The sequence below is a fragment of the Culicoides brevitarsis genome, chromosome 1 (assembly GCF_036172545.1).
Source record: "Culicoides brevitarsis isolate CSIRO-B50_1 chromosome 1, AGI_CSIRO_Cbre_v1, whole genome shotgun sequence".
In the NCBI taxonomy this organism is placed as follows: domain Eukaryota; kingdom Metazoa; phylum Arthropoda; class Insecta; order Diptera; family Ceratopogonidae; genus Culicoides; species Culicoides brevitarsis.
Genome location: NC_087085.1, coordinates 7,897,368 through 7,905,356, shown reverse-complemented (window position 1 = coordinate 7,905,356; position 7,989 = coordinate 7,897,368). Strand labels below are relative to the sequence as shown.

General features: G+C 22.3%; 1 protein-coding gene across 1 annotated transcript in view; it reads left to right on the top strand.

Moving 5' to 3' along the window:
* Positions 1-7,989, top strand: part of LOC134827201 (endoribonuclease Dcr-2) — a 126,987-nt gene that overhangs the window by 59,173 nt on the left and 59,825 nt on the right. The window lies entirely within an intron of this gene.

Below are 7,989 nucleotides of genomic sequence, written 5' to 3'. Positions count from 1 at the left end.
TCAAGGGACCAACAATAATAGGGACTTTCTTCATGTTGGGTGTTGTTGCAGAAGTTGCATTGTCGCAAGCAATAGACCATTACAAGATGCAATAAGATCTTTCATTCCACGTGGTTTTGATTAAAATTTATGAAGCATGACGCGAGATTAGACTCCGAGGAGAAAGTAATGGGGTGATGGTATTTAAGAAGGATGTCTTGTAACGGACAATCACGAGGATAAGAGACACTATATAATAATTAAAAATTATAAAAATTTATAGGGATATGTTGAAAAGTGGCTGTTTAATCAGATTTTATCCCTTTTGCTTGGTTTTCTGTGCTGCTTTCTTTTTTTCTTTATTTTAAATGTTAAAGGAGTTGCTTTATGGGTGGTTAATTTTTACGATTTTTTCGAAAACAAAAAAAGCAAGTGTTAAGCTGATCCTTTCTTTTGCATTGTTCGATTATCTGTGTCGGATTTGACATTTTTCTAAAAAAATATAAATTAACTCGTTTTTGTTCGGGTACATTTGCAGATTCTTATCTGATATTTTGTGCATTATTGTTGTTAAAATATTTTTACTGAAATATTAGGCTGAAGAAATTTGCAAAAATGTTTTATATTTTATTTTTAATAATAATTTTTAAAAATTCCAATAGGTTAAAATTTAATTATTACTTTTAATAAAAAAAATAATTTTAATAAAAATTTTCAGGTTAAAATTAAATTTTTAATATATTTTTCAAAAATTCTTTTATAAATCATAAAATGAAATTAAATTATTATTTGTTACTTTTTTATAAATTATTAATTATTCTCATCAAATTATTAATTAAAAATTTATTTATTATTTAAAAATTTATTATAAAATTAAAAATATCAAAAATTTTGAACTTTTAAAATTTTTTAGATTTTTTATGATTTTTTTTTCATTAAGATAAATATTTAAAAAAAAAGCTTTAGAAAAAAAATTTAAAATATTTTCTAAAATTTATTTTTTTGCTTGTTAAATATTAGTTAATTTTTTATTTTAAATTTAAAAAAAAAATTATAAAAAATTTAAATAATATTTTCGATTATAAATAAAAAAAAAATAATTCAATTAAATAAATAAAAATTAAATTTTTAATAAAAAAAAAACATTTCAATTAAAATTATATTAAATTAATAAAAATAATTTTAAAAATTAAATTAAAAAATATTAAAATAAATATTATAAAAAATTTATTCAAATTAAAAAATATTTTTTTTTTTAAATATCTAAAAAGAAAATTATTTTTAAAAAATAAGAACACTTAAGAAAAATAAAAGAATAAAAAATTATAATAAAATTTATTGAAAATTATTAAATTTGAATTTCGTAAAAAAAGTAAAATATCAATATTTTGTGGTTTAAAGAATATTTTTTTTTTAAATTTCACTTGCCTTAAAAATTCTCAATAAATTTAAAACAAATTTTTTTCTTACTGCCTCAACCTAAAGATCACTTAAGACTCAAAAATATTTTGCAAAAGATAATTTTTTTTCGTGTCTGGTTCAGATAACAAACATAAAATAGAAAACCAGTTTAAAAAAAACATACACAAAATAACCTCCCTGATACTGCAATAAATCACTAAATGTTTTCTCGGTTCGAGTTAAAAGGCAACAGAAGCGGCAACACATGCAGGTTCTTTTAAAACTCCAACCCAGTAATTAATTAATTCTTTCTCATCATTAACGAAAAACTAATAAAAAGGAGAAAGTTGATCTCTCAATCACTTACTACCCTCTCTTCTCACTTTTTTTTTTAATTTTATTTTTGTTATGATGTTGTTAGATGCCCGCATGATTAAATATTTAGGGCATGTATGCAAAATCTTTCTCGCTTTCACTCGTAGAATTTTTTTGAGTATCCTTGAAAAATCATCTGACAAAACAAAATTTTGCGTGCTCGAAAACAATTACCATTTTTAAATGTCTCTCGAGCCATCAAGTGAGAATCGAAAATAAAAATAAATAAATCCAATAAATTAACGTTGTGAGTGGAGGATGCAGATTAAAATGCCATAATATTCATTAACGCTCAATAAGTTTTGACATTTTTCGTCTTTTTTCGACGGTGTTAGGTTAAATTATGGAGTGTGTTGTTACGAGCTGTTGCATTTACGAGTGCATTGTTTGTACAAAAACAATGACCGGAGGCGAATATTGAGGCAACTAAGGGTGTTTATGAGTGCTTTATGACTTTTTTTGTGCATGTGAGGGGTGCAATGATAACTTTTTTTATTTCATGTCATGTCACAAAACAATTAATTGATCAAAAAATTATTATATTTTTTTTTTCGAGTGTAATTAACTTTAACGTTACACTGTATGGGAATTTTTTAACAATTTTTTATGACATCCATTTTAACTCAATATTAATGTAGATTTTTAAAATTGATTATAGTTTAATTGTATTTTACCGGTCATTTTTTCCGATGCCAAATATTTTTTTTTTCGGTGCATTATGAAGATTAGCATTTAATATTGTGCATTTTTTTTGGTCCGTTATAATTTGATGTGAGATGCCATGCCGTCGTACTGTGATTGACATGCTACAAAAAAGTCTAATTCGATTTGTGCTTTAATTATTTAGTTCTAAAAAATTGGAAATTTATGTGTGATTGATAGATTGGGTGCGATGTGCGACGTAATTTAATTGTTCCTATAACAAAAAAAAATTATTTTAATATTTATTATTTTTTTTTATTTTTTTTTTTTTTTTTTTTTGTTTTTTTTTTAATTATTAAAAAATTAAATAAATTCTAAAATTACAACAAAAAAAATTGTTATATTTTTTTTTATTTTTTTTTTATATATATTTTTTAAATATTTTTTTTTTATTTTTTTAAATATTTTTTTTTTATTTTTTTTTTTATTTTTTTTTATTAAATAATTATTAAAAAAAATGAAGTAACAAAAAAAATTTTAATAGGTATTTCTTATTTTTTATAATTTTTTTTTTTGGTTTTTATTTATTAAAAAAATAATTTATTTAAAAAATATAACAAAAAAAATCTTAATATTTATTAATTTTTTTAAATATTTTTTTTAAATTATTTTTTTTAATTTTAATTTTTTAAAATTAAATATTTATTAAAAAAATATTATTAACTTATAAAAAAATATCGCGACAAGCATCTGCGCGAATTAAAAAAAAATATTTGCATATGTTTTGTTACAAGCTTTTCAATTTCTTCTTTTTTCTTTATTTTTAGCGACTACCTCTTCACGTATTATTTTGCAAGAAAAGGTGCTGTTTGTCGTCTGTGTTCATTCACGTTAACTGGACTCGTAGCGTAAAACACGCATGTTATTTAAAAACTTCAGGCCAACATACGGAATGTCTTTTTAAACACGAAATAAGGGCAAAAACTGCAGCAAGGAGTGAAAACAATTCGACATACGGTGAATTTGAATGTGACGCAGGGACAACGAGCGACGAAGTTGGAGTAAGAAGGGCGTCAATTGTTATTTTTTTTTTGCTTCTAAAGAATTCCTTTAGTAAAATTTTTATTATAAAGAAGGGTCGCGAATTTCATTTCTGGTTTTTTTCGCTAATTCTCTATTATTATTATGTACGACGAATGTTAATTTAAACTTCTTGAGCGATCGTCGAGCAGCAAAAAAACGATACATTACAATTTTTACGACGCAATTTAAAGGACAATGACTGCCGTCTGTTGCTTCAACAATTGTCTACAACTCGACAAGGACAATGGACAAAAAAATCCAAGGCGAGTTGCAAAAATTGCATTTTTTTGAGGAACAAGAAAATTTTAATGAATTGCGATTTATCAACGTCTTTTGAGCTCTTTCAAGGGTTCGTAACCTAGATTTTTCATAACATTTTCTTCGACAATTATTGTTGTTGCAAGTAATAAGAAGAAGAAGAAGACGATTTCTTTACGAAGGATCTTTGCACATTTGTACACGACATGTGACTTTTTGTTTGGCAAAAAAAAAGATAGGCAGCTGCTGCAATAAGAAGACATGATTTGATGATTTCTTTTCTGTCCTTTTGTGTGTGTTTGGCATACAGAGTTCGATCTTTCTTGTACTTACACTTTAAATTATGGTTATTGTTTGTATTATTACTTTTCTATGGACTTGCATTCCCTTCGTCTTCTCTCCGTTCGTGGTTGTCCCGTACAAAGTAGAGCTCTAAAGAAAAGAGAGAAATTGCAAAAAATAATTTGAATTAGTGAGTGAATTTTATTGTTGTATGTTTGATATTGAATTATTTTGTGAAAAATTTTAAATCATTAATTTATTTTTAATTTATAATTTGAGAAAAATACAATTTCATTATTTGAATATTTAAAAAACAAAAAAAAAAATAATTTCAAATTAAGTAATTTAAAAATTTTTAATTTAAATAATTTAAAAAAAAATTAATATTTATTTAAAAAAAATTTAAAAAAATAAATTTATAAATGAAGGGCTAATGTGCTAAATGACACATATGCATGATGATTTTTCAAAGATTTCGTTATTCAGCTTATAACTTCAAATATTTTTGACCCTGATGACATTTTTAACATTTATTTGCCCCAATGCACATTTTAAATTCTTGACCCAGTGCACATTTTGAAGTTTTTAGCCTTTTTACAAATTTTAGACTTCTGACCTGATGTTGGAAAAAAATAAAAAAAAAATAAAAATAATATCTTGAAAACAAAATTATTATTTACAAAAATAAAACATATATTTAACAGAAAATTTAAAAAAAATATTATATAAAAAAAAATTATTTTTTGTCAAAGAATTTTTATATAAAAGTAAAAATAAAATTAAAATATAAATTTAAAATAAATAAAATTAAATGAAATAATAAATTTAAAAATAATTTAATTTTTTTTTTTTTGAAACAAAATTATTTTTAAAAATATATTTAATAAAAAATTTAAAAATATAGTTTTAAGTTACAAAATGATTAAAAATGATAAATTAGAGCCTTCTGACAAATTTTGAACAAGATTTGACAAAAATAGCTTTGACACAGTTTTTTTGCTCTTGATTTAGTTTTCAAAACAAAACTATGTCAAAGAAAAAATTTTTTTCAGTTTCAATTTTTTGGCAGTTTTGAGTTACAAAATGATTAAAAATGATAAATTAGAGCCCTCTGACAAAATTTTATCCATTTGGAGCAAGATTTGACAAAAATAGCTTTGACACAGTTTTTGACACAGTTTTTTTGCTCTTGATTTAGTTTTTAAAACAAAACTATGTCAAAGAAAAAATTTTTTTCAGTTTCAATTTTTTGGCAGTTTTGAGTTGCAAAATGATTAAAAATGATAAATTAGAGTCCTCTGACAAATTTTTATCCATTTGGAGCAAGATTTGACAAAAATTGCTTTGAAACAGTTTTTTTTTTTTGCTCTTGATTTATTTTTAAAAACAAAACTATGTCAAAGAAAAAATTTTTTTCAGTTTCAATTTTTTAGCAGTTTTGAGTTGTAAAATGATTAAAAATGATAAATTAGAGCCCTCTGACAAATTTTTATCCATTTGGAGCAAGATTTGACAAAAATAGCTTTGACACAGTTTTTGACACAGTTTTTTTGCTCTTGATTTAGTTTTTAAAACAAAACTATGTCAAAGGAAAAAATTTTTTTCAGTTTCAATTTTTTGGCAGTTTTGAGTTAAAAAATGATTAAAAATGATAAATTAGAGCCCCCTGATAAATTTTTATCCATTTGGAGCAAGATTTGACAAAAATTACACAGTTTTTGAAAAAATAAAACTAAATTAAACACAGTTTTTTTTTTTGGAAACAAAACTTTAGTTTTTTTTCTTTGAATTTTTTGGCAGTTTTGAGTTATAAAATGATTAAAAATGATAAATTAGAGCCCTCTGATAAATTTTTATCGATTTGGAGCAAGATTTGACAAAAATATTTGACACAGACAATTTTTTTTTTGCTCTTGATTTAGTTTTCAAAATTTTTTAAATTTTTTAAAATAAATATTTAAAGTAAATAATTTAATTTATTTAGAATAATTTTTTACAATTCCAGAAAATTTATTGAATATAAAAAGTGAACCAAAACCAACATGACATATGAAACATACTCTTAAAAACACAACTTGGAAGAAATTAAATTTTAAAAGGCATTGTTACGACAGTAGCTGACAATATTACATATCGAACTTCTATTTGATGTTTGCTAAAAAATCGGAAAGGGAAGTAATAAAGGGAGAAATCTTTCATTATTTCATTTTTTTTTGCATTTCTTTCCTTTCCATCTCACTTACTGCAATTTTTTTTTATTTTTTGATGATGATGACTTTGATTGATTTTAAATTTACGATTTTTTAGGTACACAATGGCAACCCACGTGGTAGGTAGGAGATTTCGGGAGGATCACAATGATTTGTAATTGCAACCAACACGAAAGTGAAACCATACAATGTTCAACATCTGCACTTTTTTTTGCTGAGATTCCGAAAATTCCTTGTGCGTTAATTAGAAACCTTACAAAAAATTTAATAGTGTTGGTCGGTCATGAACTTCATCGTTTTTGTTAATCTTTATTACCAATATCGGTTTACTCCAAAAAAATAATAATTTTCAACTAATAATGATCAATGAAGATGATCGTCAATATTGTCTTTTCTGTTCGATAACTGTACTTGAACTTCTTTTTAAACGAAATTCAATACTTTTTAATAAGAAAGAAAAAAATTAATTTAAAAACAAGTCTTTTGGTAAACAAATATTTTGAATGAATTTGTGAATGAATTAAAGAAAAAATAAAATAAAATCGAGAAGGTGCATAAGTAAACATAAAATTTAAAAGCTCGCAGGCGATTTAAAAAATAAAAGTTTTCATGGGAATTTTTTTAAAATGTTTTTTATTTTGGTACAGATTCAGGAAGTAAATTAAATATTCGACGTAATCTCTCTAAGTAGGATTTTTTGTCTAAATATTGTCTAGTTGTTTATAAAATGGAAATCGGACCAAATTAAAACGATTTTTATCTTCCCATGATGTGCATAATGTTTTCTTACCTGGCGTGATTCGGCATCTATGTTCGGGACATGTACACGTGTGAAATTAATGCATTATGACATCTCATCACATTACGCAACGCAACATTGCCATGCAGTCCAGGTGAGTGAAAAAAGGGAGTACGGAACATGAACAAGAACATCTTCTTGAAAATTTCTTTTGCATTCAATTTTAATTTAAAATTGCAAGGAGTCTGTCATTGATTTCTTTTAAATTGTTTTTGGAGAAATTTTAGGAATTCAAAAATTTTTATGTAATCAAAATAAAAAAAAAAATAAATTATTTTTTAAAAATATTTAAATATTTTTAATTATTTGTTTAAATTTTTTTTAATATTTTTTTTTAAACTAATTTAAATTTTTTAAATAATTTTAATTGTTAAATTTATAATAAAATATGAAATTTTTATCTTTGAATTATTATAATATAATTGAATAAATTAAAAAATAAATTGTTGAAAAATTATTCTAAAAAAATAATTTTTTTTTATTTGAACTTTATTTTAGTTATTTAAAAAAAATAATATTAAACAGTAAAAAAATTAAATAAGTTTAAAAAAACATAATTATTTTTTAAACTAATAAAATATAAATTAATTTAAAAAATAATTTTAAAATTTAATTAATTAAAAATATTAAATTAACTTATTTTCTAAAAAAATATTTTTAAATTTAAATTATTTTTTTAAGCATAAAATAAATTTTCAAATAAGTTAAATTAGATTTATAAATTATTCTTGTATTAATTTTTTTAAAATATTTGAGATTTTTTTCTTAAAAAAATTTGCTTTAAAATTAAATGATTAAATTTAAAAATTTTTAAAAAAATTAATTTAATTAATAATAATTATTATTTAAAAATTAAATTAAATTTATTTTTAAAAAATAATTTAATTTAATTTTAAATTTTTAATTAATTAAAATCAAAAATTTCATACTAAAATACGCTCAAATCTCTAAAAACTTTCT